At 40.5% G+C, this 22,819-nt stretch overlaps 1 protein-coding gene across 1 annotated transcript in view; it reads right to left on the bottom strand.

Moving 5' to 3' along the window:
- The window catches only part of LOC100952978 (nuclear cap-binding protein subunit 1-like), a 64,474-nt gene that overhangs the window by 20,883 nt on the left and 20,772 nt on the right, over nt 1-22,819 (bottom strand). The gene's annotated exons all lie outside the window — the stretch shown is intronic.

Genomic DNA, 22,819 nt, shown 5'->3' on the forward strand with positions numbered 1-22,819 from the left:
TTACATATTTTAAGTTTAGCATCAAGGTTTCTCTGTATATCGTGAACTGTAACCTAACTGAATGGGTAAACAAACGGTAACCTATTCTTGTACTGCTTACTGAGTTTCGGCTAATCAAAGGTGGCCAACTGTTCAAAACATGTTCAAATAAGACAAACACGGAGCTGTAATCAGTCCAGCTGTTTCTGTGCCTCACTTCTGTTTTCTGAAGATCATTTTCATTTTTCTGCTCATAAATTCTCTCTGACCATGTGGCAGCAGTGGAGTTTCTTTAAACCTATTCTGGGTCAAGGACTGCCTAATTGGCAAACCATTCTTAGCTCAATTAAACTGTGTTAAATATAATTTGCCTGAAGTTTTTGTTTTAACATTATGTAATATTAATAAGACAATATGGTCCATTATCCACTTATTAAAAAAGAGCATTTAGCTATCTGAAAAACCTCAACTCCAAGCAGAATTATGAACCATGTAAGATTTAAAATGTTTGCTGTATGTATAAAATCTCTACTTTGTGTCATTTAGGTAGTTCCATTTTTTAAGGCACAAATCGATAAGGGAGAAATAACCCAATAAAGTGGACAAAAGGCACAAAGTAGACATGTCAAAAAGATACATAAATAACTAATGGGCACACAAAAAAACTGCTCAGCACCAGAAGTGGCTCAAGATATGCAAATTAAAACCACAAGGAGACTCTATAGCTCATAGGCACTAGAATGGCTAGAATTAAAAAAAACTTGCAATACCAAGCGTTAAACCTCATATATTGCTGGTGGGAGTCTAAAACTGGTAAAATAACTTTGGAAAAGTTTTAGCTGTTCCTTGTAAAGGGAAACATTCACCTATCTTATAACTAAGCAATGCAACCCTTAGCTGTTGATATTTACTCAAATGAAATTAAAACATATGTCCACAAAAAGACTTATGGGTGAACATTCATAGCAGCTTGATTAATAGTAGCCCCCAACTGGAACAACCCAAACGGCTATCTCAGTAGCTACATGGATAAATATTTCTGGTGTATTAATTCAGGGCATGGTACTTAGCATTAAGAAGGAACACATTACTGAAACATAGAACAGCATGGATAAATTTTACACATTATAACGAATGAAAGAAGCTAGCCCCAAAGGAGTGCCTACCTCCTGTGTGATTTCCTGCACATGACATGCTAGAGCAGGCAAAACTAACATACAGCTATAAAAGGTGTATTCGTGCTGCCTGTGCTTGGGGTGGAGGGATTATTTTCAAAGAAAATAGAGGAAACATTTTAGGGGCAACAGAATGTTCTACTTGTTGATTATGGGATGATTATTTTTTATTCCTTTCATTAGGTCAATTCTCCAAATCTGTTGCACTTGCATCTTGAAACCACATGACGTTGTGATAATTTGCTTGATATTCAAAAAGGAATATAGTGAAATAAATATTTAACTGACAAGATTTCTGGAAGGGCTGAAATAAAAAGTTTAGGCTTACTGAGGGGAAGATACTTTGTTGAGGGGCTTTCGTTCAGCCTTTTAAATACTGGCAATGTCTGCTTTATGTTGCAATTCTCGGGAAGCAGCTTCTTGAAAGGGTTTTGTTTTATAAACTCCTGGCAGTCCAAATGTTAGTGAGGGATTGACAAGAATTTGGCTCCTGTGTGATCCCCAACCTCCATCCTCACTCCTTTCCTTCTCGCTGGTCCAGGGAGGGGGAGCCCCAGGCTGTTAGTAGCAGATGTTTGTGATGTCCCACGTCCTCTCAGCCCATCTGATTCAGCACAGTTGGGTGGACAGCTCCACATGTTAGACAGAATGACACGACGTGCACAGGGTAAGGATAGCTTTCTATTTTCCCCAAAGGCTCCAAAGATTGCTCAGTTGCCTACAGGTAGGACTTGAAGTGTGACGAAGTCAACTTTCCTGGGATCAACCTCATCCTGCCACTCAAGCCTCCCATTCCTCCAGTGGAATAGTTCGGAGGTGAGTTCTTGCGTGTCTTTTTAGCAGGCCCCCTGAAGATTGAGCCCTTCTTGCCCACAGTGGTTAGCAACTCAGAAATGTGCTCTGTGTTTGCTCTTCTTTCTTATCTGCCTACTTTCCCTATCCCCTCAATATTACACCTTCTCACATAGGTCACCTGTACCCAAGTCCTCCCCTCAGCTCTGCATTTGGGGGATCTGAACCACGCACTGTTGCTGAAAGTGAGTTGTGTGGACTTTAGCCCATAGTCTTCCTTCTGCCTCTTCTTTATATCACCAGCCACTCTCTCAGAGAATACTCCCAGTCATCTTTTCAGTCCCTCAGTGAAAACTGTCACCCCCTAAGCAGCCAGTACAATTCCTCTTCACCATCCTCATCGCACTTCCCTGCACTGCAACCCTTATTTCATTGTCCTGAGGTTGTTTTCATCTTCAACTTCCTCTACAATTTTTGAATTAACATCTGAAGACCATGGAAGGAGCTAGCAGGACCTAGTAAATGTCCCTAGACTGTGAGTTCTTGTGGGTAGAAACTGCAACTGGTTTATTTTTAAATCTCAGCATCTCTCACGGTTTTGGCTTAAAGTACCTGATAGATGGTTGTTGAACAGAAGTAAAGTCATTCTTCTGGACAGAGCTACTGGCTCAGAAAAAAATCATTCCGTCTCCCATCCTTTCCTTTGGAAACTCTTCTCATGGTATTTTTTTCTCCCTGATACTGAGCTGGGGTGTGCAGTCAAATGCATGTGGTCTTTCTATCTGAAGATGCACACACTCGCCAGACCTCTGTATGTAATTGGCGGCCCCCTGGAGCATGCACCTGGAGTGCACACCTGGAGCTCACACTGGAGCACAAGGTCACTGCACTGGCTTAATTTAGCTGAGTCGTTCCAAGGGGGATGATGGCAGTGTGGAGGGGCTTTTTCCTGAAGCCGTTCCATAATGTCCTGATGACCTACTTTCTAGGGCCCTTAGAGACTCCTTCGGAGACTTAAGGCCTGATGAAGATCATTAGGCATACCCTCCCTTCACCTACCAGGAGGCAAGCAGCAGGGAGAAGGATCCTGAAAGAGCAGTTGCACACCAGGCCACTTGGGGGTTCAGTTACTGGTTCTGCTGTTTAATGGCGGAATAAGCTGAGGTCACCACTTAAGTTCTTCTATACTTAGTGTCAGCATCAGTGAAAGAAGAACAAGAAAACCCATCATAGCACTGTTTTTGAGGGTTAGATGGAATAACATTTAAAATACCTTCTGACAGGAGTTTGATCTTTTATTTTCCATCAATCCTCTTGGCAGTCTTGTAAAGCTGATGGATTCCTTAGGACAATTACTTTAAGCTCATAAAAAAATAAATGTAGAATTACAAAGGAAACATTATAATACAGTTATCAAAATGTGTTTGTCAAAAAATTGTGTTAGAATGTAATAGATGTTTCTTTGTTTGTGTATTAAAAAAATTAAAAGATCAAGCAGAGAGTTTGATAACAACTCTAATTTTGAAGTTGTGAAACACATAAATGATATTTGATTTATCTGCCAAACTGTAACATTGCACATGAAAATATCTGTGATTTCTGTTGTTGACAAAATCCCACCATGGATTTGAGCTTACATTCATAAAGGAAGACAATGCTGAATATTAGTTAAAGACTAGTGAAAATAAACATGAATTTTATTCACTCTAAGTATAGAGAGCCCTGAACCTCTTGCCTACCAAGGAGTAAATACTGGATAGAGGTCAATTCCCCTTCGTTAATTTTCTTTATCTGTGCCTTCTCTCAACAAGTGCTATCTTCAATTTTCTGCATTTCTCACTTCCTAACAAAATATGGCTTGAGGAACGGATATGACATCAGAAAGTTGGCCTGTGGGGTAAATGAGTATACATTTCCTCACTTTCATTCTTAAGAGTTTTACTTATTGTAGAAATTGAATAAATTGAAGAAATTTCTGCATGGGAACAAGATGGACGTCCTTGGCTCCCAGGAAAAATTCACATCTCAAAGGGAGCGGATGATAAACTTTCCTAAACGTGAGGCCGATGTCAAGAGCAGCAGTGCATTTGATTTCCAGCCACCATCCTAGGTGGCTCCGTCTTTCTCCTGAGTGATCAGAAGTCCAGACAAATGGAACCCCAATCTTTCTGGTCTTGCTTGGGTTCCTGGGACACTAGGGTGAAAGCCGATTATGTGTGTCTCCTCTCAACTCTGCATTCACTGGTGTCGCGTTGGTAACTGGAAACCAACATGGTGGGAGGATTTACCCCATGGAACTGGCAAATGCTGCTTGTCAGGGCTTCTCCACTCCCACCTGCATCTCTCTGGAAAGCTAATTATGAAGAATTTGTCAGCATATCACTGTCTGTACCTTTGGCTTCCTGTCGGGTGGATTCTGCTTTGACAAATTTGTTATTCTTTCTGTTTAATCACCATCTAGTACACATTATTGTATCCCTAGAAAGGAACTTTATATACTTTGGGTGTTCCCTGGGTCTGTGCTGGATTCAGCAGATGACAGCAATTTTCCTCTTTGCCAAAACCTAAAGGAAGGATCTCACTTCTCCACTTGATGAGTGAAAAGATTTTCCTTGTTCATAGTTTTCTAACATTCAGGCTAAACAAGGAGGAGTCATTACAACTTGTGAGAAGATATCACAAAAAATGTAGGTGATTTAGGGTAAAAGCATCTGCCAGGAGGGTCAAGCTCAGTAAACTTTCTTTTAAAGCACCAGGTAGTAAATATTTTGGACTTTTCAAGCCAAGATGCAAAATTGAGGCTATGATGTAGGTACTTGTATAACTATTTCAAATGTAACCATATGAAAACATTCTTTTTTTTTATTAAGTTAGTTGTACATAGATCATAAATACATTTATGCCAGTATGGGATTCAATGTGTTGATTAATACAAATTAGAGTGCTTACATACTACTAATCAACATAACCTTCACCTCATTTACCCATTTACAGCATTAAGATATTTGTGTTGTACACCTGATAGATCCAAATTGTACTGGCAATATGCTCCATAGGTGTGGTCCCTTTACTAACCCTCCCTCTATCGACCCACACCTCCTTCCCCTCTCTCTCCCCTTCCCTCCTTCGTCCTAGGCTATAGTTGTGTTTCATTTTTCATATGCAAGTGTGAGTGATTGTAAATTGGTTTCAGAGTAGTACTGAGTACATTGGATATATATTTTTTCTATTCCTGAGATACTTTACTAAGTAGAATATTTTCCAGCTCCACCCATGTAAAACATAAAAGAGGTAAAGTCTTCATTTTTTTAATGCTGCATAGTATTCCATGGTCTTAACTTGTTGATTATGAATAAACAGGGAACTGGTTGGCATTGACCCATAGGCTACAGGTTTCTGACCCTTTTTATGGAGAACCAACTTGAGGGATAAGAAGAAAGGCAAGGTGGTCAGGTAGGGTGCTGGCAGATAAAGATATGGAGAGCTGAGACTCAGATAGTAAGAGTGGGGAGGAAGAAGGAGAAGGAAGAGGCTATAGGAAATTTAAATATCTGACTGGATATGTAGTAGGTAAATGGAAAAATGAGTCTGATATGATCTGAAGGGATGACTGCAACTTGTAACTCCATCATCGAGATTCACAAACATACTAAGATATTAAAAGCTTTGAGAAATCTGCAGTAAGACCATTCAGTTTAGCATTTCTCAAAGTTATTCCTACATTGTGTCCTTTATTCATGGGTTTCTTACTAATGCCCCCAATGAATAAATGTGTCATAAAATGTACTTTAGATTTCATTGACTTGATCTAGAGTTGCATATTTTATTTTGTAGGAGTGAGTGTTCCTTGAAATGGAAGAATTAATGAGTTTAGCACTTGTGTGTATGTGTATGTGTTTGCAGGGAGGAGTTATAAAATATGAAATACTCATAACTCCTGTGAGAGGTCATGTATTATAAATTAATATAATCTGCATGCCTGGAATCATAAATTAGGCAATTATTCAACAAGCCAAATTGACATAGTTTTAAAATTATATAATTTTAAATTTAAAAGTATGCTGATAGTTATTTCTAACAAATTTTTAATACTATAAGGTTACATGGCCCTTTAAAATCTTCATTTTCAGTTTTCTTTTCAGCATGCTTCTACTATGTAGCTGTCTTTGAATCTTCTTAAGCACACTTACTCCTTCCTTTAAAAAAAAAAATCTACAGCAATTTCTGTCTATCTCTGTTCTTGAGAGATGTTGCATTATGTGAGTATGTCTACAGTTTGTTGGACTGTATTAGAGGATATGATTTTCATATTTTTGTCCAGTCTATAGCTGAATACCAGACATGTCATATATTCTCCTGAAGTAATCAATCAATGAAAGTTTGGAGAAGTGGCCATTTCTACCTACATACAAATAAAGTTAGATGCTGTATCTGTCAGAGTCCAATCGGGAAAACAAGAATCACCCTAGTTATTTTAACAGAGATAATTTAATATAGGAAATTGAATTGCTAAACAGCTATTTGGGAAAATGTAACTATAGGAAGTTACAGTAACTGCAGGAAGTATCTACTACCTTTAAGGTGGGAGACCAAAGGAAAGAGGGGATTAGTAGAACCTGAAAGCTTGAATGAAGGGCCCCAGGGAGTTGAGCAGGTATCAGGGGGTGCCACCCTACTGGTGCTGGTGTCTCTGAAGGGAACCTGGTGGGGCTGCTCTGAGAATTTGAAAACAGAGGACTGGAACCAACAGCCACTGCCAGGGTGAAGAACCATTGCTGAAGGGAGGTTGACAGAAACAGGAGCAAATGGCAAGGAGCAAATCCCTTCTCTTTCCTCTCACCCTGCAGTCTCCCTCTAACACCCTTTATTGGCAGATCTTAACAGGAAGCCAGATGGCAAAGGAGAATTTTAATCTGTGGAGTCCAGTCTCAAAATGATAAAACAAAGAACAGAAGGGTGGGTGGTGCTGAGAGACAACAGCTTCATAACCGGCCCAGATCTCAACCTACATGTGTGGTCAATTTCCAAGTGTCCAGGTCTGGGCAGCTCAAGAGGCCTTTTTCTCCTGCCAAGGGCTAGAATAGTCACAGCCTCCCCCCCCACCCCAGGCAATAGAAGCTGTTCATCTGAGTAGAGAAACTTATGGCTTTAATTACTTTTCTTTTATAATTCAGAAAGGTTTAAATAAAGAGAAAAGATGTTTTGGCAAAGAACAAATTATTTTGGTAACTTGTTTTAAAGGGTTTTTTAGAGTCCCTAGATTAAGCTGTTCCTAATCTGGTTTCCATTTTAAGTACCAGGGATTAGGAGGTCCTCCTTTATTGCTGGTGTTTAGAGGGCAGCTTGGAGAAGGCAGGGCTGTATGAATCGCCGATGTACAAGGAGCAAAAGGAAAGAGGCACCTTGTCCTGCCACTTCTCCCTCTCATAGGGCTGCAAATTGAAGCACCTCCCTCCATGAGCTGAAGTATTCCAGAATCTTCTGTTGAGATGTCCCAGGGGTCACAGTAGAATGACTTTTTTTAAATTTGTTTTTTATTTTTAACAGACGGAACTGCTCTAATGTGGAAGTCTGATTTAGGGCAATGTGTGTAAGGAAAAAAGATGATAGATGATTTTGAATCCGGTTCAGTCACTTACTAGCTGGATGGCCCTGAGGTAGTCACCTCACTTTATTTTTCATTTTATTACTGATAATGGCTAAATATTAAAACATATTACAAAGAATAAAAAGAAATAAAAATACAAGGGGTCAATAATGATGGTGTTTGGGTTATTTCAGTTTACTTGGTTCTCAACTTTATAGGGGTAGAAGAGAGAGACATCCTCCCCTTGGATTCCTTTCTGCTCTACCAGTGGTTCTCAACGTTGTGGTGACCCCTCAACCATAAAATTATTTTTGCTAGCAACAAAAATAATTTTATGGTTTGGGGGTCACCACGTGAGGAACTGTATTAAAGAGTCACGGCATTAGGAAGGTTGAGAACCACTGCGCTATAGAGAAGACACAATGCATCCCTTGCTGAGCTTATGGTGTACATCTACTTCCCACAAATGTTTATCTCTAATGTTATTATCAATAAAACTCTTAAAGTGGAAGTGAAAATAAACCCAGAAAAAATACCTCTGCCTTCCAAGAGCAATTCAATTTTCACTGTCTGTTATTTTCTATTTGGGGGCCTGCAATGGAGTAGATGGCTTTAAAAAATTAAGTGTGAATCTAGGGTCAACTAATAATAACAATAATAGTTATAGCAGTAGAGGTATTTGAGTGCTTACTGCATGCTGGAAAGTTTTTAGTTTTTTTTTTTTTTTTTTATTTGAGCAGTTGTTATTGTTGTTTAGCTGGCCCAGGCTGGGTTTGAACCCGTTACCCTTGGCGTATGTGGCTGGCGCTGTAATCACTGTGCTATGGGCCCCAAGCCCAATGCTGGAAAGTTTTTAAAGCACCTATACTGTATTACTTCCTTAAAATAACCTTATTTTAAGGAAAGTAAACATGTATTTGGTTTTTGTCCTAATTTAATATTGAGAAACTGAGGCATAGAGGAGTAATGATATAGACGGCAAATAAAGGAGCTGGAGATTGAACCCACATAACTGGTTTCTAAGTCTCCATTGTATTCAAGGAACATTTTTAAAAAATATGTTGTGCAAATCAAAGTCTTTTGTCAATGGGGTTTTTTTTGTTCACATAAAGATATCATTTATTGGACACATACAAAGTGCTAGACAGGGTTCTAAGCATTGTGTAGGCATCATCTTGTTTAATTCTCACAACATTTTATCATTATCCTCATTTATTACATGAAGAAACTAAAGTTGAGAGCAGTTTGCTTAATCAAGGCTCTCACTTTCAACAAGTGTTGAAGCTGCTATTTGAATTCAAGTCTACATAACTTTATAAACCATGTTTAAAGGTAATTCACATAACTCTTTGTTTATTAACAACATATATTTTTCCTGTTTCCCATGGAGGTGCCCTCAGCTTCTAAGAACATTATTATAAAGCTTGTAACAATGGAAAAGCTGAAATAAAGCTAAATGAAGACCAGAAATCATGTAGTGTCAACAGGGACAGAGTACTTATGCTAGGAAACTGAGTAAGGGGTAATAGAAAGGAGCATAATGCTCAAGCTTTGAACTTCTTAGAAGATGTGATGGAAAAAGGAAAAATCCAATGGTTTATCTAGATATTATTAGGGAGAGCATAAAGATGAATAAGATCCTCACTTTATAGAACTTGAATCTAGTAAAAAGTATGCACATACAACTCTCCGATATCATGGCCTATGTTCTTCCCTTCACTCACTCTAATCTTGAGAATTTTCTCCTTCCTTTTCCTATAATGTGCCAAGTACCTCTTCTCTCAGGGCTGTTGGAATTGTAGTTCCTCTGGCCAGAATGTTCTTTCTCCAGATCCGTGCAAGATTAGTTTCCCCATCACTGAGGTCTTCTTTGAGTATTCTATACGAGATAGCAAACTCCTCTCACCTCTGGAACTCTGTGTCTCCATAATTTTGAACTATTTTTCTTCCTAATCACCGTTATATATTTGACATACATAATATATGTTATATATCCTATAATACATATTTTATATATTGACTTCTTTTTGTTGGTCATCTGTCTCCCCTCATACACCAACTAGAATACCTCTATGTCAGATATTGTTAAACGAATAACACAAGGAAGAAAAGGTAATGCTAAAATAGGCAAATGCATTGCAGTGGAGAAGGAAGGACTAATTTGGATAGGGGTATGACTTATGAATCCTTGAATAAAATGTTCTTATTCCTTTAGTTTAAAAAAAGTCTACATTTGCACTTGAATGTTTACAGCAGCCCAGTTCACAATAGCAAAGATGTAGAAATAATTCAATGCCCTTCAACACACAAATGGATTAATAACTTGTGGTATATGTGTACCATGGAATACCGTTCAGCCATAAGAAGATGGTGATTTTGCATCTTTTGCAACGATCTGGATGGATTTGGAGAACACTCTCCCCAGCAAAATATCACAGGAATAAAAACGAGCATCACATGTGCGCAATTCACTTATTTTAAACTAGTAGCTACCTGCTCACTTGCAACAAAAACTCAAATTCAAGAAGTGGGGTGTGGCGGGGTGGGTTTGGCAAGTTCCCTCCCAAAGGGAACAATGCACAGTTATATGGCACCCCTCCCCCCAACGAGTGAAGGAAAAAACTACTTAAGTCAGACTTGACTTTGCAAATGCAAACAATGTAACCTCTGTGTACCCTCATATTAACCTGAAATTTAAAAAAAGAAAAACACCCATGATTCTGTGACCCTACCATGACTATCATTATTTTCATGTAATCCCATTAATTGGTCAGTAAACTTAAAGTGATTAGAAAACCTTTTCCCTTTATGTGGATCACAAGCATTTTTCATGTTCCTACATCTTCCTTGTATGCATCATTTAAATAATTGCTTACTTACCTGGATATTTATTAACTTAATTAACTGGATATACATTAATTTAGGTAGTTTCTACTTCTTTAATATTCTGAATAAATGGAATACAAATTATAAAAAATAAAAAAGTCCCCATGTATGGGGCAGCTACATGGCTAACATCCAAGACAGATTTATCCACCATTTTAGGAATGAAGATGCCACTTAGATGTGATGAATGATTGTGTGATGCCTGGAAAATATTCCATTATTTTTGAAGTTTTTTTGGTAGCCTAGGACCATCTGGAAACAAATGTCTTTGACCTCATTTCCAGAACTATTTGAGAAGTCTGTTCCTGCTAACCAAGAACTAAATCTTCACTAGTGTTCTGTCTGTTTGATGCTACTATGCTCCTATCCTTACAACCCTGACTATTGATGGGACTCAAGAGAACACTGGGAATTATCCCTGCCACCAAAGCCATCATTCATTAGCAACAGGGAACAGGGAAGAACTCTAATATACACTGGTATAGCTCAGTGGAACTAGGACTGCCAAAGAAAACAGGTGTTCAATGACTCTTGGAACAAGTTCGAGACAGAGAATCCAAGCTGTGTATGGGCCCATGTGACAGTTTTCCTTGTTGTTGCTGTGGATATGAGACAGGTAAATGATGACTCATAGGCAGCCAAAGAAGACTCTTTGGGGACACTTTTCATGTCTACATCCATTCAACCAATAATTATTCATGGAGCATCTGACTTGTTCAAGTCTCCGAGAATGACCTGGTCTTGATCCAATCGTAAGGTATCTCCATTCAGCCGTGGGATCCTCCAAGGGCCCAAGAATCCTTCTCTTGGAGACTGTTAATTAAATAGTACTGTATTCAGGCAGGAGAAGCCCATCCAAACAAGTGACTTTAAAGAAGGGGAGACAGGGGAGAAGTTTTCCAAAGATAACAGTTGAGTAAATGTTTCTTTACCAAGTGCTGTGCTCTCTGGATGTCTACTTGGGTTATTTCTTTTTCCTTGGACCTGGTTTCTCCAGCACTCAGTGCATCAAGCCAAAAAAAAAAAAAGATCCTTTCAGACCTGGCTGAATGGCACTGTCAAGGCTCCACATTCAAAGGAGACTGCCTGTGTGCTCTATACCAAATTCCTGGGAGAGAGAACCTGACGGGGTCAGCTTGATTCTGGGCTCCTCTTCCATCCAGTCAGATATAACCAGGGTCGTGCCTCCTACCAATATAGCAGATTGTAGGAGGTGACTTTTGCCAGAAGATGGATGGTGATTTATAGAAAGGGGATGACTTCATGTCTAGTACAGACCTAAACTGATGTAGGGGCCAGGGATTCTAAATGGGACCCGAGAGAGTGGAGTTGTCATTGACTGGAACTATTAGACTTGGATATGAAGGAAGGGGAGTTCGGACACCAAGAAGGAAGCCTGGATACAAGGGCTGATATGATGAGAAGAACTGGGGCACTGGTGACACCAGCCAGGGACTTGTAATTAGGCAAATGACCAAACATTCGCCTTTCAAGACATTCAATCCCAGGCTTGTTAGGGATGTCCTTGAGGGGAGAAGGGGGGGGGTTTGTTTATCACACAGCATTTAACACAGTGCTTGGAACATTGTAGGTGTTAGAAATATAGTTGTGGATAGTGTAAATAAATGAACGAGTGAATGAAAATTCTTGAAAGAATATCACTTCATCTGTGAAGGTTTTTTTTTTTTTTAAATCTGTCTTCTAACACAGCCAGAGTTCTCTCCTTTGTGCTCCCATTATACTAACCACATTTTATAATCATTGTTAGATGCCAAATCTACCCCTATTATACTGAGTGAACTTGGACTTTCCAGTTACCCGAACAGTGCCATTGGGTGCTGCTTGACAATTAGCTGTTGAATAAATGTTATATTTTCCTTTCGATAACCTTGACCAAAAGGCTTAATTTTTTGGTGAAACACTTACAGATATTTACATTTTCTAATTATAAAACAATATTATATTTACTATTATTATAGGAAATAAGGAAAATAAGATTATTCATAATCTCACATTTGGAGTGATAAAATTATAATATACACATGTATTTATATATATAAAGTGAATATTACCCCGTATCAATAATTATTCTTCTAGAATTCAAATATTCTTTAATATCTTTTAAACTAAATGTTCTTTTAATATCTATGAAATATTTTATCATATAGATATACTAAAATCATTGTTACATATAGGATAGGCTATTTCTGGGTTTCACTCTTATGAATATTTTCTTGTGAGAATTCCTTACACATGGAACTGTATGCCTTCCTCTTGGTACATTTCCCAACATGAAATTGTATGACCACAGGGCACAGACACTTGGGCCCTTAGTAATTATTGCCAGTACCTCTAGAAAGGGCAAATCCATTCACTTGACATCAGTTGTGTATGGTCATGCCCATTTCCCCACATTCCTTCTATCAAATGGAATTAGAACTGAAGAAGTTGTCAATTTTATTAGTGATACCACTTACTCAGAACAGGGCCAGGACCCTGGCTTGCCCTAGGAGCAGCGTTCCTTGCTGAGAGCATGAAGGTTGTGGCAAGGGCAGAGATGAAAATAACACGTTTCATATTCTCAACTTAGAGTCTTTGGGCTGGAAACATTTTATACACACTTTATTTTTAAGAAAGGTAGAATAAAAATATCGGTACTAAAGAGTTGGCAGGAAGACAGGCTCAGGCTGCTGGCCTGTAGGAGGCCTTGGACCTGAGGCATTTCTCTAGGCGTTGTCCACAGGAGGACAAGACAGGCTTTACAGATGCTCCAGACTAATATGCTGTTAAAGGTGGGAGGCAGTTGCCCTATTTGTTGATGTCAGTGGCTTCTTTAGAAGTTCATCAGGTATCAGGAGTGGCAGATGAGGACTTGGGTAATTGGGAGGCCACTGAAAAGAATGGACTGTGCTTCTTGACAATGCTTAGAACAATGGGCAACTCGAGCGCCCTGGCCAAATACAAAGAAGCCCAGAACCTGGGCTGTCTCCAGGGTCACTCCTGGAGCTCAAATGGGGAGTGGACAGGAAACACAGGCTGCAACTTAAAGTGGAAGCAGGGGAGAGGAGGGCTGGTAAGTTCTTGGAAGGGGGGTAGTCATATTTATAGGCTTTGGGGCAGAAGCCATCCCAGTGAGAAGAGATTAAAGATAAAGAGACAAGTGGATTAACATTGGTTAGTCCTCCTAAAATTGAGTCTTATTTCCTCCCTTCTTTTTCTCAAATTTATCCCATCTTTCTCTACCCACTCACTCCAACCTCTAAAAACTTATTAGGTGGAATGATTGAGTTATTTTAGTTTCTTTTCTTATTGCAGACCAAGCTTTTGGGCCTTCAACTTCTCCAGTCAGTCACCATAGTCTAGCAAAATGTTTTCTTTAAGCAAAAGTAATTCTGTTAAAAGAGAATGTTCGGTTCCAGCTATTAAAATGAGTTTTAAAAATATCACATAGTAGAGATCATGGCCACACCAGATGCTTGATAGACACAAGACTTCCTCAGGCCCCTTGGCTGAGACTCTAGATTTGTGCTGAATCTTCCTTTCCCTCCTTGTTTAAGGCAAAGAGCTCCTTTGAATTATGTGCTATGTTAGACCAAGTGGATCTTAAAGGTATACTTCATTTGGGCACCAACTCCTCCCAAGATATGAGAAGACTGGTCCAGCTTTTGGGAGGGAGGTTGCCTCTGAAAGAAGGGAATGAGCCTGGACACTGTCCCTGTATAGAGTGGGAGATAAAGGGCACCTCTCGGTATGAAAGGCCAGCCACTGTAGCACACTGACCCAAGACCTAGAGTTTCTCACTAGGCAAGAAACTGCTTAGGAATTGCCCATACCTCCCACACTGTTCCTTTATTTAGTTACTTCCTGTTTTACAAGTAAGACAAAGGTGGAAGAGATTCATCTGGTCTACTGAGGAGTTGCTAGAGAAGAAATGGAGGAATTAATGGGTCATAGCCCGCTAGAGTATATCACATCTCCTTTACCTCCTGGATCCTGCATGCACTTCCCTGCACCCCTGGGAGTCTCAGTCTATTGCAATAAAACATGATTCTGAGTTGTGAGAGGGAGAAAACCTAAAGACCTGTCTTGACTACATTGTGTAAAAGGCCAGGATATTTCCTCCCCTCAAACCCTCCCCCCCATTCTAAGGAAAAGGATAAAGACCCATTTATTAATTACTATGTGCCTAGAACTATAGACTGAAGTGGATGCTGTTGGAACGCCACCTAGATTCCCTCAAGTCTTTTGCCATGTTTCTTTCTGTCTCCCGCCTCACCTCAGATTCAGTCATTTGCTCCCAAAGAGCTGGCCCTTTGAAACTGTTATTTGGAGGCCTGAGCTCTGGTTGTTGGAGTAGCTTTGCCCACATATGCAGACAGTTTGAAGTGGTTGTGAGTTTCGGCTTCCCTTCTAACCCCCTTGGGAGCTCCTAGTTGGTGACTGATAGATGCAGGGGTGGGAGTGCCCAGCTCCCTTGCCTCCACTGACAGACACTCCAGAGCTCCCTTCTGGTCAGGCTGAGGCCACTCTGTGTGGGACTCTCCCGGAGATCACACCCTTACCTGGCTTCCTCTTCGTACCTGTCCTGCTTCCTACAATCCCATACTGGTTTCCCTGGGAGCGTTTTTCAGATAAATCATTTGTATGTGAATCATGTAATGGTTGAGGAACCGGATCTGAGTTGTCCTGCTCTCATTTGCATTTCACAGAAACCTTGTGAAGTAAAATGTTATTATCCCCATTTTACCTATGAGGAAAGAGGCTCAAAAGGCAATCATGTATCTATAACTTGTGGTTTGAATCCAGTTCTTTCTGACCCTGAATATACTGAATACCATGAAAAAAAATCAGCATTTAGATGAAACTAGTCTTCCCCAAAACTCTGATGCTTTTTTTCTAGGTTATATAGAAAGTTGTCTCCTGAATTGAATGAATGGGAATTGAGTAAGTCTGGGGTCTGCTGAACTGGCTTACAACTCTGTGACTTTTGCTGACTGTCCTTCTTCCTCTTCTAGCCTATGTCTTACCTGGCTATCTACTCCGTTTCTCAGGGCTCTATTTTAAGAGTCTGCTTTCACTTGTGGGTCCTATATAAGCCAGTACGCTCTTTGAGGACCAGGACTGTGTGCTACTTATTGTGAAATCTGCAGAACCTAGCGTGGTAATTTGGTATATAATAGGTACTCAAACAAATATACTTTCAGTTAAGGGATCTACCACAAGGCAATTTCCTTCATGAAAAGGCCCCTCTGGAGAAATCAATTAAGTCAAAATTAAGGGATTTTCTGAGTCCTTAAAAGGAATTGCCATACCTTAAGTTAATTTCTCACATTCTAGTACTTACATCATGGCTTAATGCAAAGACTTCAGACAATGCTCTCTCTAGTTAGTGTCTAGACTCTGATTTATTTTTTCCAGCAGCATTAACTAATTCTGTCAAAAGGTTTTTATCCTTGATTTATTTTCAGATGATATACATATTTTAAGGGCCTAGTGACATCAACTCTAATTCAAGGGAATTATGAATTTCTCTTCTTAATTTCCTATGCAGAAATCTTCCACTAAAATCAAGCCTAATCATTATATTGGACATCAAATATGAATAATGTGCAGGAGAGGATTTAACCACTTTTGAGGTCAAACTATGGCATTATTATTTTTTAAATTGTGAATCAATATTATAACCTCTTGTATTTTTCTGTTGATGCTGCTAGCATATTTCCCTCACTGTGCTTTTATCAACTCTCTCCTCAGAGTACCAACCCAGATAATAATTCAGATGGATATTATGGCCCACAGTTCCTGGAATTTTTCTTCTGAAAGCTATGTGGGTGGACTTTGTGATTATGTAAGCACAGAGCTAATGGGATTGGCAGGGGCCCCAGCTGAGAACTAGCAGGTGCTGGACACTCTTCCCTCAGCCTCATTCTGCTAATGTCTCTCTGGGTGTGGGCTGGCCCCGTGCTGCTTCTGTTGTGCATCACAACAAGATAGCTGCCTGCTGTGTCCTGTCACATCTTAGCTTCCAACTGTAACTGAGAAATATCGGGATTGACTCTTGGACTCCAGCAGTCTTTAAAGTCATAACTACAGAGGCAGCTTGTATCTAGAACCAGAGCTTGTCAGATTGGGGTTGTGAGGGACCCATGGTTAATAACTGACTTGAACTAGATGCTTATGATGCTAACCCCTAAACATTATGGAAAATAATGCTTGTGTGTGTGTGTGTGTGTGTGTGTGTGTGTGTGCGCAGGTTATCCATTTCTGCCTAACTAAATACCTGAGGGAAGAGTGTCCAGCACCTGCCATCCTCATTTGGGGCTCCTGCCAATCCTATTAGTTTTGTGCTTATGTAATGACAAAGTCCACCTACATAACAAACTACTTATCATTACTTTCTCATGAATCTGAGGGTCTGAAATTTGAAAGGGGCACAGTGGGGATAGAGCATCTGTTTCATGTGGTGTCTACTGGGGCTGTTATACCCAAGACAGCTCTTCACTCATGTCTGATACCTGATCTAGGCCGGCTCAGTGGACTGGGGGCTGGCTGGGGATGGCGCAGCTAAGATCCTAGATTCAGCCTCACCATTGCTGTGGGCTGCTGCCCTTGGTTTTCCTTCATGTACTTTCAGGGGCACTTCCTCTTCTGAAGCCTTGCCACATGGTCTTTCCAGCAGGATAGGGAGACTTCCTTGCATGAGAGCCCAGAGATCCTAAGAGTTCAAGATCAGAAACTCCAGGGCTTTTAAAAGCTTACACTTAGAACAGGTACAGAATCACTTTTACTGTACTTTTGTTAAAACAAGTCTCAGGTCAGTCCAGATTCAGGAGGAAGCGACTATCTAAAGACATGAGTAGTGGAGGTATAGTCTTTCAAAATCCACTCATGTAATAGAATGCTGCAGCATGGAGTTTACAAACATGGAACACAAAGAATACACAAAGGATCCTGGGGTTGGGAATGTGGCTCAGGTCATCAAGGTAAAATTCAGGATACTCATCTAAACTGGAATTTCAGATGAACAGTGAATAACTTTTTAGTATAAATATGTCCCATGCAAGTCTTTGGGACATAATTAGACTAAAAATTGTTTATATGAAATTCAAATTTAATTGGGCATTTCTGTATTTTTATTTTCTATATCTGGCAACTCTCGACAAGAACCTTGTGAATAGACCAAGGGTTCTCATTATCAGTCTAGTTACAGGGAGGCTCGGGTTGAATGAAGACCAGGGTGTGAGAATGGAGAGGAAGAGTGCACGTGTTCAAAGCTGGTGATAATGAGTGGACTGAGCAGGAGACGTGAGCACCCAGGCAGTCCACCAAAGCGGCTGAGATCGGGACACTAGAGGAGGCTTCTCAGCCCTGCATGCCTGCTCTGAGAATCAGTTTATTTTTGACAGGTCTTTAAATAAGGTTGTTAGTAGTGCTACTTCATAGAGCCATGGCGAGGATTATGTATAGGATGCCTGGAATGCACTTGGCAGGTGCCTGGTCTGTGGTAAGCACAGAGAACAGGTTACGTGTGATCACTTCACGTAGCAATCACAACGATGATGATAGTGTTGTGGGTATCAAAGCCAGGGCAGGGGAGTGGAGAAGCCACTCATGGAGCTAACATCCCCAGAACACACACCAGGCTCTGCGGCCGGGGCCTTCCTCTCTCAATCTCCCTTAATCATAATAGCCTCTGCAGGCGCAACAAATCCCCCTTAGAGATGAACAAATTGGCTTGGAGGAATTAATACATTTTGCCCAAGTGGTGGTCAGAATTTTTACCCACAAGACAAGCTAATATAGTTCATTCAGGCGGACCTCAAGTCAGAGGCCTCCAGTAGTGCCCTGATGTCAGCCCTCTTAACCTACCTTCGCTTCTATATTGCCTTCCCTTTGAGCCTTCCCTTCTCAATTGTAAAATGGGAGAGTAACACCACACTGCTTCTCTCAGAGCCTCACCCAAGGCATTCACTACGGAAAGGGCACAAACACATCAGAGATACCAAAGTGTCCCATGGATGTTGACATTGTCTTGTTAAGTCTAATGCACTGAGTTTTAATCCGATATTCTTCTAATTTGAGGCTATGGTGGGTTAAGAAACTCACCTTTCCCACAGGCAGTGTAGGAAGAGTGAGGGAGGGAGGCAAGTCTTGGTGTAAAGTGCTGACCTATTTCCCCCTGGAACACTCCAGGACAAGATTCCAGAGGTGTGGTGTTCCCAAAGAGACAATAGGATCTGAGGGCAGACAAGGCCCATTGCTTTTCGGTAGCTTCGCACATTACTCCCTTGCCTGAGGCATAGGCAGACCTAGTCCAGTGATTGATAAAATGCCCATTTCACGTCTCTTTTATTGTCTGCTAAAAATTTGGTGGGTATTTACAAGGCTACCCTGAACTTTTAGACTCCCCCAGAGAGTAGCAGCTTAGAAATATATGTGGAAATATTGTCATTATCTATTTTACGGGTGGACGTGATGTAAACAGTGACTGGTGAAGCTTGAGTGAGCTGGGTCATGCCTCTCACTCGCGTTTTCTCTTTCTCTAATTCACCCTGGGTCTGAATCTCTATCCTTCCTGCACACTGGATGTGCAGCTGCATTCATTATTATCACCAGCTCTGTCGAAATCTGCCACATAAGGAACAAAACAGTCTGCAGCCACAGACTCATTTCCCGGGCAGTAAATTATGATAACACGACAAAAGAAGTTTCTAGCTCTGACACATATTTTCCGAGTTTACCAGAGGTAACAGAATCGCCGGTGGTCGTGGTGGTAGAGCGTGAGAGTGTGTGTGTATAACAGAGAGGGCGATGGGGTGGGGTGGTGGTAGGCACGAGTGTAGAAGGATGTGTGGGCTTCTGAAAAGCATCTCGTGAACAGCACAGTTGAAGACAGAGGCGAGAGTGTTCGCTGCTTGGTAATGATATTCAGTGTTATGGGGCTGTTATTTTTAGTGTTTAAGCTATGAAAATCTCATTCCCTCCCTAGAGGCTTCCTTTCTGCTATTCTTTAGCACATCAGGTGAGAAATCAAGTGACATCTTTTAAAAATGATAACAGATCTCAAGTTAGTTTGTAAAAAAATATGACTGCTCCCCCCAATTCTGTTTGGTCTGGCCAGAGCAATCTAATAAATTGGAATTTTGATTTGAGGTGAGCAGGAAGGGGACAGAAAAAGAGAGAGGAGATTTGAAAATCTTGTGTTAGATAAAGAAAGCTAGAGAGAGAATTAAAAGAAACGGATGAAACTTGATTCTATTCTTTATAGATAATTAAGCATATATGCCTACTGTAAGTCTGTCTATCTTGCATTTCGTGTGTGTGTGTGTGTGTGTGTGTATGTGTGTGTGTGAGATGTCTTTTTGATATGTTCCATAAATATTTTTTGCTGATCTTGGTCTAAATTGCCTTCTTTGGTCATCCTCATATTTTATGCTCATTGGATTCCTCGTGCAGAGCTGGTAAACTGTGGTCTTAAAGTTCAGAGGCTTCTTTTCTACTTTGACTCTATAGGCTCCAGAGACAGAGATCTCTATTGTTCTACTTACTTTTGATCTTGTCTACCGTTGCATAAATCCAGTCAATTATGAAAATCCAGGAGGCTTGAAGAAGGTGGTTCCTGCTTGATAAAATTCAATTCTATAGCCCAATTGTTAGCTACATGGCTAACAACTTCCAAATGTGTGTATTCAGCAATTAACCTTTCCCATGAGCATCAGCGTCTTCAGTGCACCTGCCTACTGACCCTGTCCACCTGGACAGGTAACTGTACCTCTAACTTAATACATCCTCAATCAAACTCTTAATTCTATTCATGCCCATTCCTGATTTACTTCTATTGACGTTTTCTGCTTTTCAGTAAATTCTATCAGTTCCTTGGGCCAAAAGTCTTGGGGTCAGATTTGCTTTCTGTTTCCCTCTCCCAGCCCATGAGCCCATTCTACCAATTAATTCTGTCTTCAAAATGCCTTCAGAACCTAACCACACATTATCACCTCCAGTGTCCACACTGTGATCTGAGCCAGCCCATCTTCTACCTTGATTATTTCAAAAGCCTCCTAACTGGTTCTGCCCCTTCAACACCCAATTCCAATAGCTGTCCACATGACCCTTTGGAAACCTTGACCAGGTCATGCTGCCCTTCTGTTCATAACTCTCCAATGGCTTCTCATATTGTGCATAGGGAAAGCCATATCCTTCTACCGGCAAGGTGCACAGCTGGCTGCTCCGGTCCTATTCTCCCTGCCAGCACAGGCCTCCCCATCCCAACTTGCCTCCTTGTTCCCTATCTATGTGCATGTCCCCATTCACCTCCCATTCTCTCTGCCTGGAAGGCTTTTCTTCCACACGTGTGTATACTTTTTCCTCATTTCATTTGACCTCAACTCAAACATTACCTCCTCAGAGAGATTATCTTTGAGTTTTTAAAAATAAAATAGCATCCTCATTTCCTATCTTCCTAATTCTGTCTCCCTTAACTTTATTTTTCTTTGTAATACTTATCACCATCTGACATTGTATGCCTATTTACGTGTCTGCTTCGTCTCACATTAACATAAGCTTTCTGAAGCAAGGATTTTTTTTTTTTTTTTTTACTGTTGTGTCTCCTGTGGCTAGGCCAATATCTGACATGTAGAAGTTGCTTCATAATTGCTTGTTAAATATATGAATGAATGGTTAAAGCTCGACTTTCTGCAATGCTTTTGTAATTTCTGTCTGGCATTGGTGCACTTGTTTTATTTTGATGCTCTGGGATGGGATACAAGGAAACATACCATAACAAGACATTTTGAAAGTAGAGTGGGGTCCATCCTTTCTCTCTTCTCACCTACTGAAAGCTCTTTGTTCTCTGGAAGGAGCTGATCAGAGCAGCCTGACTGGGCCACCCAGGCAGGAACCAGAAGCCAGCCGAAGAGCAAGGGATCATAAATCCAGGGAAAATGTGGGGTACTGGCTTATTTTCTCTTTTGGTAAATTTCCTGTAAGTGACGCATTTGTAAGGTCATTCTCTGGGAAAAGTAAAGTGCTTCTTGTGGATCACAGAGTCTCAGCCACTCCCTGTAACCTCCTGGGCCACTTGTGCTTTGTACAGTAGCGCAGAGAAAAATCTCTTAGTGATGATGCTACTTTGCAAAACTAGAAATTTGAAACAGAACTGTTCTATAATGTTAGTCTCTTGACTTAACTTCATTCTTTTCCCAGTTTTCCCGTTAAGTTCAGTTTAGTTGGATTATTTTGCTTGAATGTTGTAAAATATTTCTCTGTTTTCTCAACGGCTTAAGTTTCTGTAAGGGTCTGAACAGGTAAGGGTGAACTTCTTGACATGAAATGACTGAAATAGCCCCTGAATAATAAAATCGTTGCAGGATCTTTTACACACAGTCAGGGATGGTGTGCAATCCTGAGTTGTGATCACATGCATTCTGGCTGATCAAACCTTCTTTGCCTGAGTGTGTCCCCAGTGACAAGAGTATGGGCCCTATGTCGCTGTATATTCCAAGTTCTCTCTAGACCCTGAGTTGTGTCTGCACAGACAAGGTCCGTGCCTCACAGGGCCTACCTTTGTGATGCAAAGTGAATGCTTTTAGTAAAATTGCTTTTTTTTTTTTTTGGTTTCCTTTTACGTTACTGTCTATAAGATTAATCTAGTTAGTCATGATGTCTTTTTGCCTTGCTGTATTTTCTTTTCTGGTGCCTCTCAGCTGCATGGCATCTTGGAATAGGGGAGGGAAGTCTCAGACCCAGAAAGGAAGGAGAGAGCTATCCTCTCATACCTTGCTATTCCTGGGGCTTCTGACCTATCCTCTTGCTGGGCTCGCGTGGTGTTGTGGGTGAACTCCTATTCAATCTGGGGGGGAACTTAGCCTACCTGGTCTGCCTTCTGTTGCTAAGCTCGGAGCAAGAATGCTGGACCTGGTCCCGTGATGCTCTGTGGCAATACTAGCTTTTCCAGTCCCAGAGTCACAAATCAATGCATCTTTTTCTTCCATCTTTCAGCATTCTTCGTAGGTTGTCTCCTGAGGTATTTGCAGTGGTTATGATTGTCCTTACTGGGGAGGAGTGGGGAGACCATTGACTATGCCATCTTGTCCAGGTTGGAAGTTGAAGGGTTGTGTTTTACAAATAATTTTTAGTCTATTACTTTTGTGATCTGGAGGAGAAAGCAAAGATTTTCATAGTCTATGAAGCCTATTAATTCTGGGCAATAAAGTTATGGTAAATCTGGCAAGTTCCGTCTGTATTAGTCAGTATCTGCTTCCTTTTAATCTAAAATGTAATGTTGTTGGAGATGCCCTGAGTAGATATCATGGATAGACTAGAATAAACAATGTCAGAGAAAGAAAACTTAAAGTTAGAAACAATTTTTATTCCACTGAGGACAAATCACACAATGACAGGA

The sequence above is a fragment of the Otolemur garnettii genome, unplaced genomic scaffold (assembly GCF_000181295.1).
Source record: "Otolemur garnettii isolate 467f Iridium unplaced genomic scaffold, OtoGar3 scaffold00002, whole genome shotgun sequence".
In the NCBI taxonomy this organism is placed as follows: Eukaryota; Metazoa; Chordata; class Mammalia; order Primates; family Galagidae; genus Otolemur; species Otolemur garnettii.